Consider the following 16,012-nt stretch of genomic DNA (forward strand, 5'->3'; position numbering starts at 1 on the left):
AAGACTGACTCTTCTTACTGACTATGTTTTGAAACATTGCTGTGACTCTAGTTATAGATTCCGATGCTTCACTTCAGGTTCACTGTATCCCTTGGACCTTCTTATTGACGATGAATCACAGGAATTGCATCGGAATTAATCACAAAATGCACAATGCTGACTTAAGTACAAGAAGACTGACTCTTCTTACTGTCTATATTTTGAACCATTCCAGTGACACTAGTTATAAATACCGATGCTTCACTTCAGGTTTACTGTATTCCTTGGACCTTCTTATTGACGATGAAACACAGAAATTGCATCGAAATTAAATACAAAAGGCACAATGCCGACTTAAGTACAAGAAGGCTGACTCTTCTTACTGTCTATGTTTTGAACCATTCCTGTGACACTAGTTATAGATTCCGATGCTTCACTTCAGGTTTACTGTATCCCTCTGACCTTCTTATCGACAATGAAACACAGAAATTGCATCGGAATTAAAAACAAAAGGCACAATGCCGACTTAAGTACAAGAAGACTGACTCTTTCTACTGTCTATGTTTTGAACCATTCCTGTGACAATAGTTATAGATTCCGATGCCTCACTCCAGGTTTACTGTATCCCTTGGACCTTCTTATTGACGATGAAACACATAAACTGCATCGGAATGAAATAGAAATGGCACAATGACGACTTAAGTACAAGAGGACTAACTCTTCTTACTGATAATAGTTTGTACCATTCCGGTGACAATAGTTATAGATTCCGATGCTTCACTTCAGGTTTACTGTATCCCTTGGAAATTGTTATTGACGGTGACACACAGAAATAGCATTGGAATTAAATACAAAAGGCAAAATGCCAACTTTAGTACACGAAGACTGACTCTTCTTACTGTCTATGTTCTGAACCATTCCTGTGACACTAGTAATAGATTCCGATGCTTCACTTCATGTTTACTGTACCCCTCTGACCTTCTTATTGACGATGAAACACAGAAATTGCATCGGAATTAAATAGAAAACTCACAATGCCGACTTAAAAACAAGAAGACTGACTCATCTTACTGTCTATGTTTTGAACCATTCCTGTGACACTAGTTATAGATTTCGATGCTTCACTCCAGGTTTAGTGTTTCCCTTGGACCTTGTTATTGACGATGAAACACAGAAATTGCATCGGAATTGAATAGAAAAGGCACAATGCCGACTTAAGTTCAGGAAGACTGACTCTTCTTAGTGATTATAGTTTGAACCATTGCTGTGACACTAGTTATGGATTCCGATGCTTTACTTCAGGTTTATTGTATACCTTGGACATTCTTATTGACGATGAAACACAGAAATTGCAACCGAATTAAATACAAAAGGCTCAATGCCGACTTAAGGACAAGAAGACTGACTCTTCTTACAGACTATGATTTGAAACACTCCTGTGACTCTAGTTATAGATTCCGATACTTCACTTCAGGTTCACTGTATCCCTCTGAACTTATTGCCGATGAGACACAGAAATTGCATCGGAATTAAATAGAAAAGGCACAATGCCGACTTAAGTATAAGAAGACTGACTCTTCTTAGTGATTATAGATTGAGCCATAGCTGTGACACTAGTTATGGATTCCGATGCTTTACTTCAGGTTTATCTGTATACCTTGGACATTCTTATTGACGATGAAACACAGAAATTGCATCGGAATTAAATAGAAAAGGCACAATGTCGACTTACGTACAAGAACACTGACTCTTCTTACTGTCTATGTTTTGAACCATTACTGTGACACTAGTTATAGATTCCGATGCTTCACTCCAGATTTACTGTAACCCTTGGACCTTCTTATTGACGATGAAACACAGAAATTGTATTGGAATTAAATAGAAAAGGCACAATGCCGACTTAAGTACAAGAAGACTGACTCTTCTCACTGACTATGTTTAAACCATTCCTGTGACACTAGTTATAAATTCCGATGCTTCACTTCAGGTTTACTGTATCCCTCTGACCTTCTTATTGACGATGAAACACCGAAATTGCATCGGAATTAAATAGAAAACTCACAATGCCGACTCAAGTACAAGAAGACTGACTCTTCTTACTGTGTATGTTTGAACCATTCCTGTGACACTAGTTATAGATTCCGATGCTTCACTCCAGATTTACTGTAACCCTTGGACCTTCTTATTGACGATGAAACACAGAAATTGCATTGGAATTAAATAGAAAAGGCACAATGCCGACTTAAGCACAAGAAGACTGACTCTTCTCACTGACTATGTTTAAACCATTCCTGTGACACTAGTTATAAATTCCGTTGCTTCACTTCAGGTTAACTGTATCCCTCTGACCTTCTTATTGACGATGAAACACCGAAATTGCATCGGAATTAAATAGAAAACTCACAATGCCGACTCAAGTACAAGAAGACTGACTCTTCTTACTGTGTATGTTTTGAACCATTCCTGTGACACTAGTTATAGATTCCGATGCTTCACTCCAGGTTTACTGTATACCTTGGACTTTCTTATTGACGATGAAACACAGAAATTGCATCTGAATTAAATAGAAATGGCACAATGCCGACTTAAGTAAAAGAAGACTGACTCATCTTAGTGATTATAGTTTGAACCATTGCTGTGACACTAGTTATAGATTCCCATGCTTTACTTCAGGTTTACTGTATACCTTGTACATTCTTATTGACGATGAAACACAGAAATTGCATCGGAATTAAATACAAAAGGCACAATGCCGACTTAAGTACAAGAAGACTGACTCTTCGTACTGTCTATATTTTGAACCATTCCAGTGACACTAGTTATAGATTCCGATGCTTCACTCCAGGTTTACTGTATTCCTTGGACATTCTTATTGACGATGAAACACAGAAATTGCATCGAAATTAAATACAAAAGGCACAATGCCGACTTAAGTACAAGAAGACTGACTCTTCTTACTGTCTATGTTTTGAACCATTACTGTGACACTAGGTATAGATTCCGATGCTTCACTTCAGGTTTACTGTATCCCTCTGACCTTCTTATTGACAATGAAACACAGAAATTGCATCGGAATTAAAAACAAAAGGCACAATGCCGACTTAAGTACAAGAAGACTGACTCTTTCTACTGTCTATGTTTTGAACCATTCCTGTGACAATAGTTATAGATTCCGATGCCTCACTCCAGGTTTACTGTAACCCTTGGACCTTCTTATTGACGATGAAACACATAAACTGCATCGGAATGAAATAGAAATGGCACAATGACGACTTAAGTACAAGAGGACTAACTCTTCTTACTGATAATAGTTTGAACCATTCCGGTGACAATAGTTATAGATTCCGATGCTTCACTTCAGGTTTACTGTATCCCTTGGAAATTGTTATTGACGGTGACACACAGAAATAGCATTGGAATTAAATACAAAAGGCAAAATGCCAACTTTAGTACACGAAGACTGACTCTTCTTACTGTCTATGTTCTGAACCATTCCTGTGACACTAGTTATAGATTCCGATGCTTCACTTCATGTTTACTGTACCCCTCTGACCTTCTTATTGACGATGAAACACAGAAATTGCATCGGAATTAAATAGAAAACTCACATTGCCGACTTAAAAACAAGAAGACTGACTCATCTTACTGTCTATGTTTTGAACCATTCCTGTGACACTAGTTATAGATTTCGATGCTTCACTCCAGGTTTACTGTTTCCCTTGGACCTTGTTATTGACGATGAAACACAGAAATTGCATCGGAATTGAATAGAAAAGGCACAATGCCGACTTAAGTTCAGGAAGACTGACTCTTCTTAGTGATTATAGTTTGAACCATTGCTGTGACACTAGTTATGGATTCCGATGCTTTACTTCAGGTTTATTGTATACCTTGGACATTCTTATTGACGATGAAACACAGAAATTGCAACCGAATTAAATACAAAAGGCTCAATGCCGACTTAAGGACAAGAAGACTGACTCTTCTTACAGACTATGATTAGAAACACTCCTGTGACTCTAGTTATAGATTCCGATACTTCACTTCAGGTTCACTGTATCCCTCTGACCTTATTGCCGATGAAACACAGAAATTGCATAGGAATTAAATAGAAAAGGCACAATGCCGACTTAAGTATAAGAAGACTGACTCTTCTTAGTGATTATAGATTGAGCCATAGCTGTGACACTAGTTATGGATTCCAATGCTTTACTTCAGGTTTATCTGTATACCTTGGACATTCTTATTGACGATGAAACACAGAAATTGCATCGGAATTAAATAGAAAAGGCACAATGTCGACTTAAGTACAAGAACACTGACTCATCTTACTGTCTATGTTTTGAACCATTACTGTGACACTAGTTATAGATTCCGATGCTTCACTCCAGATTTACTGTAACCCTTGGACCTTCTTATTGACGATGAAACACAGAAATTGCATTGGAATTAAATAGAAAAGGCACAATGCCGACTTAAGTACAAGAAGACTGACTCTTCTCACTGACTATGTTTAAACCATTCCTGTGACACTAGTTATAAATTCCGATGCTTCACTTCAGGTTTACTGTATCCCTCTGACCTTCTTATTGACGATGAAACACCGAAATTGCATCGGAATTAAATAGAAAACTCACAATGCCGACTCAAGTACAAGAAGACTGACTCTTCTTACTGTGTATGTTTGAACCATTCCTGTGACACTAGTTATAGATTCCGATGCTTCACTCCAGATTTACTGTAACCCTTGGACCTTCTTATTGACGATGAAACACAGAAATTGCATTGGAATTAAATAGAAAAGGCACAATGCCGACTTAAGTACAAGAAGACTGACTCTTCTCACTGACTATGTTTAAACCATTCCTGTGACACTAGTTATAAATTCCGATGCTTCACTTCAGGTTTACTGTATCCCTCTGACCTTCTTATTGACGATGAAACACCGAAATTGCATCGGAATTAAATAGAAAACTCACAATGCCGACTCAAGTACAAGAAGACTGACTCTTCTTACTGTGTATGTTTTGAACCATTCCTGTGACACTAGTTATAGATTCCGATGCTTCACTCCAGGTTTACTGTATACCTTGGACCTTCTTATTGACGATGAAACACAGAAATTGCATCTGAATTAAATAGAAATGGCACAATGCCGACTTAAGTAAAAGAAGACTGACTCATCTTAGTGATTATAGTTTGAACCATTGCTGTGACACTAGTTATAGATTCCCATGCTTTACTTCAGGTTTACTGTATACCTTGTACATTCTTATTGACGATGAAACACAGAAACTGCATCGGAATTAAATCGAAAAGGCACAATGTCGACTTAAGTACATGAAGACTGACTCTTCTTACTGTCTATGTTTGAACCATTCCTGTGACACTAGTTATGGATTCCGATGCTTCACTCCAGGTTTACTGTAACCCTTGGACCTTCTTATTGACGATGAAACACAGAAATTGCATCGGAATTAAATACAAAAGGCACAATGCCGACTTAAGTACAAGAAGACTGACTCTTCGTACTGTCTATATTTTGAACCATTCCAGTGACACTAGTTATAGATTCCGATGCTTCACTCCAGGTTTACTGTATTCCTTGGACATTCTTATTGACGATGAAACACAGAAATTGCATCGAAATTAAATACAAAAGGCACAATGCCGACTTAAGTACAAGAAGACTGACTCTTCTTACTGTCTATGTTTTGAACCATTACTGTGACACTAGGTATAGATTCCGATGCTTCACTCCAGGTTTACTGTATCCTTTGAACCTTCTTGTTGACGATGAAACACAGAAATTTTATCGGAATTAAATACAAAAGGCACAATGCCGACTTAAGGACAAGAAGACTGACTCTTCTTACTGTCTATGTTTTGAACCATTCCTGTGACACTAGTTATAGATTCCGATGCTTCACTTCAGGTTTACTGTATCCCTCTGACCTTTTTATTGACAATGAAACACAGAAATTGCATCGGAATTAAAAACAAAAGGCACAATGCCGACTTAAGTACAAGAAGACTGACTCTTTCTAATGTCTGTGTTTTGTACCATTCCTGTGACACTAGTTATAGATTCCGATAGTTCACTCCAGGTTTACTGTATCCCTTGGACCTTCTTATTGACGATGAAACACAGAAACTGCATCGGAATGAAATAGAAATGGCACAATGCCGACTTAAGTACAAGAGGACTGACTCTTCTTACTGATAATAGTTTGAACCATTCCGGTGACAATAGTTATAGATTCCGATGCTTCACTTCAGGTTTACTGTATCCCTTGGACCTTGTTATTGACGGTGACACACAGAAATAGCATTATAATTAAATACAAAAGGCAAAATGCCAACTTTAGTACAAGAAGACTGACTCTTCTTACTGTTTATGATTTGAACCATTACTGTGACACTAGTTATAGATTCCGATGCTTCACTTCAGGTTTACTGTACCCCTCTGACCTTCTTATTGACTATGAAACACAGAAATTGCATCGGAATTAAATAGAAAACTCACAATACCGACTTAAAAACAAGAAGACTGACTCTTCTTAATGTCTATGTTTTGAACCATTCCTGTGACACTTGTTATAGATTCCGATGCTTCACTCCAGGTTTACTGTATCCCTTGGACCTTCTTATTGACGATGAAACACAGAAATTGCATCGGAATTAAACAGAAAAGGCACAATGCCGACTTGATTTCAGGAAGACTGACTCTTCTTAGTGATTATAGTTTGAACCATTGCTGTGACACGAGTTATGGATTCCGATGCTATACTTCAGGTTTACTGTATACCTTGGACATTCTTATTGACGATGAAACACAGAAATTGCAACGGAATTAAATACAAAGGCACAATGCCGACTTAAGTACAAGAAGACTGACTCTTCCTACTGTCTATGTTTCGAACCATTCCTGTGACACTAGTTTTGGATTCCGATGCTTCACCTCAGGTTTACTGTATCCCTCTGACCTTCCTATTGACAATGAAACACAGGAACTGCATTGGAATTAAATACAAATGGCACAATGCCGACTTAAGTACAAGAAGACTGACTCTTCCTACTGTCTATGTTTTGAACCATTCCTGTGACACTAGTTATAGATTCCGATGCTTCACTTCAGGTTTACTGTATCCCTCTGACCTTATTGCCGATGAAACACAGAAATTGCATCGGAATTAAATACAAAAGGCACAATGCCGACTTAAGTACAAGAAGACTGACTCTTCTTACTGTCTATGTTTTGAACCATTACTGTGACACTAGTTATAGATTCCGATGCTTCACTCCAGGTTTACTGTAACCCTTGGACCTTCTTATTGACGATGAAACACAGAAATTGTATTGGAATTAAATAGAAAAGGCACAATGCGACTTAAGTACAAGAAGACTGACTCTTCTCACTGACTATGTTTAAACCATTCCTGTGACACTAGTTATAGATTCCGATGCTTCACTTCAGGTTTACTGTATCCCTCTGACCTTCTTATTGACGATGAAACACCGAAATTGCATCGGAATTAAATAGAAAACTCACAATGCCGACTCAAGTACAAGAAGACTGACTCTTCTTACTGTCTATGTTTTGAACCATTCCTGTGACACTAGTTATAGATTCCGATACTTCACTCCAGGTTTACTGTATACCTTGGACCTTCTTATTGACGATGAGACACAGAAATTGCATCGGAATTTAATAGAAAAGGCACAATGCCGACTTAAGTACAAGAAGACTGACTCTTCTTTGTGATTATAGTTTGAACCATTGCTGTGACACTAGTTAAAGATTCCGATGCTTTACTTCACGTTTACTGTATACCTTGGACATTCTTATTGACGATGAAACACAGAAACTGCATCGGAATTAAATAGAAAAGGCACAATGTCGACTTAAGTACAAGAAGACTGACTCTTCTGACTGTCTATGTTTGAACCATTCCTGTGACACTAGTTATAGATTCCGATGCTTCACTCCAGGTTTACTGTAACCCTTGGACCTTCTTATTGACGATGAAACACAGTAATTGCATCGGAATTAAATAGAAAACTCACAATGCCGACTCAAGTACAAGAAGACTGACTCCCTTACTGTCTATGCTTTGAACCATTCCTGTGACACTAGTTATAGATTCCGATGCTTCACTCCAGGATTACTGTATACCTTGGACCTTCTTATTGACGATGAAACACAGAAATTGCATCTGAATTAAATAGAACAGACACAATGCCGACTTAAGTAAAAGAATACTGACTCATCTTAGTGAATATAGTTTGAACCATTGCTGTGACACTAGTTATAGATTCCGATGCTTTACTTCAGGTTTACTGTATACCTTGTACATTCTTATTGACGATGAAACACAGAAATTGCATCGGAATTAAATCGAAAAGGCACAATGTCGACTTAAGTACATGAAGACTGACTCTTCTTACTGTCTATGTTTGAACCATTCCTGTGACACTAGTTATGGATTCCGATGCTTCACTCCAGGTTTACTGTAACCCTTGGACCTTCTTATTGACGATGAAACACAGAAATTGCATCGGAATTAAATACAAGAGGCACAATGCCGACTTAAGTACAAGAAGACTGACTCTTCCTACCGTCTATGTTTTGAACCATTCCTGTGACACTAGTTATAGATTCCGATGCTTCACTTCAGCTTTACTGTATCCCACTGACCTTATTGCCGATGAAACACAGAAATTGCATCGGAATTAAATACAAAAGGCACAATGCCGACTTAAGTACAAGAAGACTGACTCTTCGTACTGTCTATATTTTGAACCATTCCAGTGACACTAGTTATAGATTCCGATGCTTCACTTCAGGTTTACTGTATTCCTTGGACCTTCTTATTGACGATGAAACACAGAAGTTGCATCGAAATTAAATACAAAAGGCACAATGCCGACTTAAGTACAAGAAGACTGACTCTTCTTACTGTCTATGTTTTGAACCATTACTGTGACACTAGGTATAGATTCCGATGCTTCACTCCAGGTTTACTGTATCCCTTGAACCTTCTTGTTGACGATGAAACACAGAAATTGCATCGGAATTAAATACAAAAGGCACATTGCCGACTTAAGGACAAGAAGACTGACTCTTCTTACTGTCTATGTTTTGAACCATTCCTGTGACACTAGTTATAGATTCCGATGTTTCACTTCAGGTTTACTGTATCCCTCTGACCTTTTTATTGACAATGAAACACAGAAATTGCATCGGAATTAAAAACAAAAGGCACAATGCCGACTTAAGTACAAGAAGACTGACTCTTTCTAATGTCTGTGTTTTGAACCATTCCTGTGACACTAGTTATAGATTCCGATGCTTCACTCCAGGTTTACTGTATCCCTTGGACCTTCTTATTGACGATGAAACACAGAAACTGCATCGGAATGAAATAGAAATGGCACAATGCCGAATTAAGTACAAGAGGACTGACTCTTCTTACTGATAATAGTTTGAACCATTCCGGTGACAATAGTTATAGATTCCGATGCTTCACTTCAGGTTTACTGTATCCCTTGGACCTTGTTATTGACGGTGACACACAGAAATAGCATTGGAATTAAATACAAAAGGCAAAATGCCAACTTTAGTACATGAAGACTGACTCTTCTTACTGTCTATGATTTGAACCATTCCTGTGTCACTAGTTATAGATTCCGATGCTTCACTTCAGGTTTACTGTACCCCTCTGACCTTCTTATTGACGATGAAACACAGAAATTGCATCGGAATTAAATAGAAAACTCACAATGCCGACTTAAAAACAAGAAAACTGACTCTTCTTAATGTCTATGTTTTGAACCATTCCTGTGACACTTGTTATAGATTCCGATGCTTCACTCCAGGTTTACTGTATCCCTTGGACCTTCTTATTGACGATGAAACACAGAAATTGCATCGGAATTAAATAGAAAAGGCACAATGCCGACTTAACTTCAGGAGGACTGACTCTTCTTAGTGATTATAGTTTGAACCATTGCTGTGACACTAGTTATGGATTCCGATGCTTTACTTCAGGTTTACTGTATACCTTGGACATTCTTATCGACGATGAAACACAGAAATTGCAACGGAATTAAATACAAGAGGCACAATGCCGACTTAAGTACAAGAAGACTGACTCTTCCTACTGTCTATGTTTCGAACCATTCCTGTGACACTAGTTTTGGATTCCGATGCTTCACCTCAGGTTTACTGTATCCCTCTGACCTTCCTATTGACAATGAAACACAGAAACTGCATTGGAATTAAATACAAATGGCACAATGCCGACTTAAGTACAAGAAGACTGACTCTTCCTACTGTCTATGTTTTGAACCATTCCTGTGACACTAGTTATAGATTCCGATGCTTCACTTCAGGTTTACTGTATCCCTCTGACCTTATTGCCGATGAAACACAGATATTGCATCGGAATTAAATACAAAAGGCACAATGCCGACTAAAGTACAAGAAGACTGCCTCTTCTTACTGTCTATGTTTTGAACCATTCCTGTGACACTAGTTATAGATTCCGATCCTTCACTCCAGGTTTACTGTAACCCTTGGACCTACTTATTGACGATGAAACACAGAAATTGCTTCGGAATTAAATGGAAAAGGCACAATGCCGACTTAAGTACAAGAAGACTGACTCTTCTTACTGTCTATGTTTTGAACCATTCCTGTGACACTAGTTATAGATTCCGATGCTTCACTCCAGGTTTACTGTAACCTTTGGACCTACTTATTGACGATGAAACACAGAAATTGCATCGGAATTAAATACAAGAGGCACAATGCCGACTTAAGTACAAGAAGACTGACTCTTCCTACTGTCTATGTTTTGAACCATTCCTGTGACACTAGTTATAGATTCCGATGCTTCACTTCAGCTTTACTGTATCCCACTGACCTTATTGCCGATGAAACACAGAAATTGCATCGGAATTAAATACAAAAGGCACAATGCCGACTTAAGTACAAGAAGACTGACTCTTCGTACTGTCTATATTTTGAACCATTCCAGTGACACTAGTTATAGATTCCGATGCTTCACTTCAGGTTTACTGTATTCCTTGGACCTTCTTATTGACGATGAAACACAGAAATTGCATCGAAATTAAATACAAAAGGCACAATGCCGACTTAAGTACAAGAAGACTGACTCTTCTTACTGTCTATGTTTTGAACCATTACTGTGACACTAGGTATAGATTCCGATGCTTCACTCCAGGTTTACTGTATCCCTTGAACCTTCTTGTTGACGATGAAACACAGAAATTGCATCGGAATTAAATACAAAAGGCACAATGCCGACTTAAGGACAAGAAGACTGACTCTTCTTACTGTCTATGTTTTGAACCATTCCTGTGACACTAGTTATAGATTCCGATGCTTCACTTCAGGTTTACTGTATCCCTCTGACCTTTTTATTGACAATGAAACACAGAAATTGCATCGGAATTAAAAACAAAAGGCACAATGCCGACTTAAGTACAAGAAGACTGACTCTTTCTAATGTCTGTGTTTTGAACCATTCCTGTGACACTAGTTATAGATTCCGATGCTTCACTCCAGGTTTACTGTATCCCTTGGACCTTCTTATTGACGATGAAACACAGAAACTGCATCGGAATGAAATAGAAATGGCACAATGCCGACTTAAGTACAAGAGGACTGACTCTTCTTACTGATAATAGTTGGAACCGTTCCGGTGACAATAGTTATAGATTCCGATGCTTCACTTCAGGTTTACTGTATCCCTCTGACCTTATTGCCGATGAAACACAGAAACTGCATCGGAATTAAATACAAAAGGCACAATGCCGACTTAAGTACAAGAAGACTGACTCTTCTTACTGTCTATGTTTTGAACCATTCCTGTGACACTAGTTATAGATTCCGATCCTTCACTCCAGGTTTACTGTAACCCTTGGACCTACTTATTGACGATGAAACACAGAAATTGCATCGGAATTAAATGGAAAAGGCACAATGCCGACTTAAGTACAAGAGGACTGACTCTTCTTACTGTCTATGTTTTGAACCATTCCTGTGACACTAGTTATAGATTCCGATGCTTCACTCCAGGTGTACTGTAACCTTTGGACCTACTTATTGACGATGAAACACAGAAATTGCATCGGAATTAAATGGAAAAGGCACAATGCCGACTTAAGTACAAGAAGACTGACTCTTCTTAATGTCTATGTTTTGAACCATTCCTGTGACACTTGTTATAGATTCCGATGCTTCACTCCAGGTTTACTGTATCCCTTGGACCTTCTTATTGACGATGAAACACAGAAATTGCATCGGAATTAAATAGAAAAGGCACAATGCCGACTTATCTTCAGGAAGAGTGACTCTTCCTAGTCATTATAGTTTGAACCATTGCTGTGACTTTAGTTATGGATTCCGATGCTTTACTTCAGGTTTACTGTATACCTTGGAAATTCATATTGACGATGAAACACAGAAATTGCATCGGAATTAAATAGAAAAGGCACAATGTCGACTTTAGTACAAGAAGACTGACTCTTCTGACTGTCTATGTTTTGAACCATTCCTGTGACACTAGTTATAGATTCCGATGCTTCACTTTAGGTTTACTGTACCCCTCTGACCTTCTTATTGACGATGAAACACAGAAATTGCTTCGGAAATAAACACAAAAGGCACAATGCTGACTTAAGTACAAGAAGACTGACTCTTCTTACTGTCTATGTTTTGAACCATTCCTGTGACACTAGTTATAGATTCCGAAGCTTCACTCCAGGTTAACTGTATACCTTGGACCTTCTTATTGACGATGAAACACAGAAATTGCATCGGAATTAAATAGAAAAGACACAATGCCGACTGAAGTACAAGAAGACTGACTCTTCTTAGTGATTATAATTTGAACCATTGCTGTGACACTAGTTATAGATTCCGATGCTTTACTTCACGTTTACTGTATCCCTTGGACCTTCTTATTGACGATGAATCACAGGAATTGCATCGGAATTAAACACAAAAGGCACAATGCTGACTTAAGTACAAGAAGACTGACTCTTCTTACCGTCTATATTTTGAACCATTCCAGTGACACTAGTTACAGATTCCGACGCTTCACTTCAGGTTTACTGTATTCCTTGGACCTTCTTATTGACGATGAAACACAGAAATAGCATCGAAATTAAATACAATAGGCACAATGCCGACTTAAGTACAAGAAGACTGACTCTTCATACTGTCTATATTTTGAACCATTCCAGTGACACTAGTTACAGATTCCGACGCTTCACTTCAGGTTTACTGAAATTCCTTGGACCTTCTTATTGACGATGAAACACAGAAATTGCATCGAAATTAAATACAATAGGCACAATGCCGACTTAAGTACAAGAAGACTGACTCTTCTTACTGTCTATATTTTGAACCATTCCAGTGACACTAGTTACAGATTTCGACGCTTCACTTCAGGTTTACTGTATTCCTTGGACCTTCTTATTGACGATGAAACACAGAAATTGCATCGAAATTAAATACAATAGGCACAATGCCGACTTAAAAACAAGAAGACTGACTCTTCTTACTGTCTATGTTTTGAACCATTCCTGTGACACTGGTTATAGATTTCGATGCTTCATTCCAGGTTTACTGTATCCCTTGGACCTTCTTATTGACGATGAAACACAGAAATTGCATCGGAATTAAATAGAAAAGGCACAATGCCGACTTAAGTTCAGGAAGACTGACTCTTCTTAGTGATTATAGTTTGAACCATTGCTGTGACACTAATTATGGATTCCGATGCTTTACTTCAGGTTTATTGTATACCTTGGACACTCTTATTGACGATGAAACACAGAAATTGCAACGGAATTAAATACAAAAGGCACAATGCCGACTTAAGGACAAGAAGACTGACTCTTCTTACTGACTATGATTTGAAACACTCCTGTGACCCTAGTTATAGATTCCGATGCTTCACTTCTGGTTTACTGTATCCCTCTGACCTTATTGCCGATGAAACACAGAAATTGCATCGGAATTAAATAGAAAAGGCACAATGCCGACTTAGGTACAAGAAGACTGACTCTTCTTTGTGATTATAGTTTGAACCATTGCTGTGACACTAGTTATGGATTCCGATGCTTTACTTTAGGTTTACTGTATACCTTGGACATTCTTATTGACGATGAAACACAGAAATTACATCGGAATTAAATAGAAAAGGCACAATGTCGACTTAAGTACAAGAAGACTGACTCTTCTTACTGTCTATGTTTTGAACCATTACTGTGACACTAGTTATAGATTCCGATGCTTCACTCCAGGTTTACTGTATTCCTTGGACCTTCTTATTGACGATGAAACACAGAAACTGCATCGGAATGAAATAGAAAAGGCACAATGCCGACTTAAGTACAAGAAGACTGACTCTTCTTACTAATAATAGTTTGAACCATTCCGGTGACAATAGTTATAGATTCCGATGCTTCACTTCAGGTTTACTGTATCCCTTGGACCTTGTTATTGACGGCGACACACAGAAATAGCATTGGAATTAAATACAAAAGGCAAAATGCCAACTTTAGTACACGAAGACTGACTCTTCTTACTGTCTATGTTTTGAACCATTTCTGTGATACTAGTTATAGATTCCGATGCTTCACTTCAGGTTTACTGTATCCCTCTGATCTACTTATTGACGATGAAACACAGAAATCGCATCGGAATTAAATAGAAAACTCACAATGCCGACTTAAGTACAAGAAGACTGACTCTTCTTACTGTCTATGTTTTGAACCATTCCCGTGACACTAGTTATGGATTCCGATGCTTCACTCCAGGTTTACTGTATCCCTTGAACCTTCTTATTGACGATGAAACACAGTAATTGCATCGGAATTAAATAGAAAAGGCACAATGCCGACTTAAGTACAAGAAGACTGACTCTTCTTAGTGATTATAGTTTGAACCATTGCTGTGACACTAGTCATAGATTCCGATGCTTTACTTCAGGTTTACTGTATACCTTCGACATTCTTATTGACGATGAAGCACAGAAATTGCATCGGAATTAAATAGAAAAGGCTAAATGTCGACTTACGTACAAGAAGACTGACTCTTCTTACTGTCTATGCTTTGAACCATTCCTGTGACACTAGTTATGGATTCTGATGCTTCACTCCAGGTTTACTGTAACCCTTGGACACTCTTATTGACGACGAAACACAGAAATTGCATCGGAATTAATTAGAAAAGGCACAATGCCGACTTAAGTACAAGAAGACTGACTCTTCTTACTGACTATGCTTTGAACCATTCCTGTGAAACTAGTTATAGATTCCGATGCTTCACTTCAGGATTACTGTATACCTTGTACCTTCTTACTGACGACGAAACACAGAAATTGCATCGGAATTAAATACAAAAGGCACAATGCCGACTTAAGTACAAGAAGACAGACTCTTCCTACTGTCTATGTTTTGAACCATTCCTGTGACACTAGTTTTGGATTCCGATGCTTCACCTCAGGTTTTCTGTATCCCTCCGACCTTCTTATTGACAATGAAACACATAAACTGCATCGGAATTAAATACAAATGGCACAATGCCGACTTAAGTACAAGAAGACTGACTCTTCCTGCCGTCTATATTTTGAACCATTCCTGTGACACTAGTTATAGATTCCGAAGCTTCACTTCAGGTTTACTGAATCCCTCTGACCTTATTGCCGATGAAACACAGAAATTGCATCGGTATTAAATACAAAAGGCACAATGCCGACTTAAGTACAAGAAGACTGACTCTTCTTACTGTCTATGTTTTGAACCATTCCTGTGACACTAGTTATAGATTCCGATGCATCACTCCAGGTTTACTGTAACCCTTGGACCTTCTTATTGACGATGAAACACAGAAATTGCATCGGAATTAAATAGAAAAGGCACAATGCCGACTTAAGTACAAGAAGACTGACTCTTCTTACTGATTATGTTTGAACCATTCCTGTGACACTAGTTA

Source organism: Schistocerca serialis, unplaced genomic scaffold (genome assembly GCF_023864345.2).
Source record: "Schistocerca serialis cubense isolate TAMUIC-IGC-003099 unplaced genomic scaffold, iqSchSeri2.2 HiC_scaffold_1363, whole genome shotgun sequence".
NCBI lineage: Eukaryota > Metazoa > Arthropoda > Insecta > Orthoptera > Acrididae > Schistocerca > Schistocerca serialis.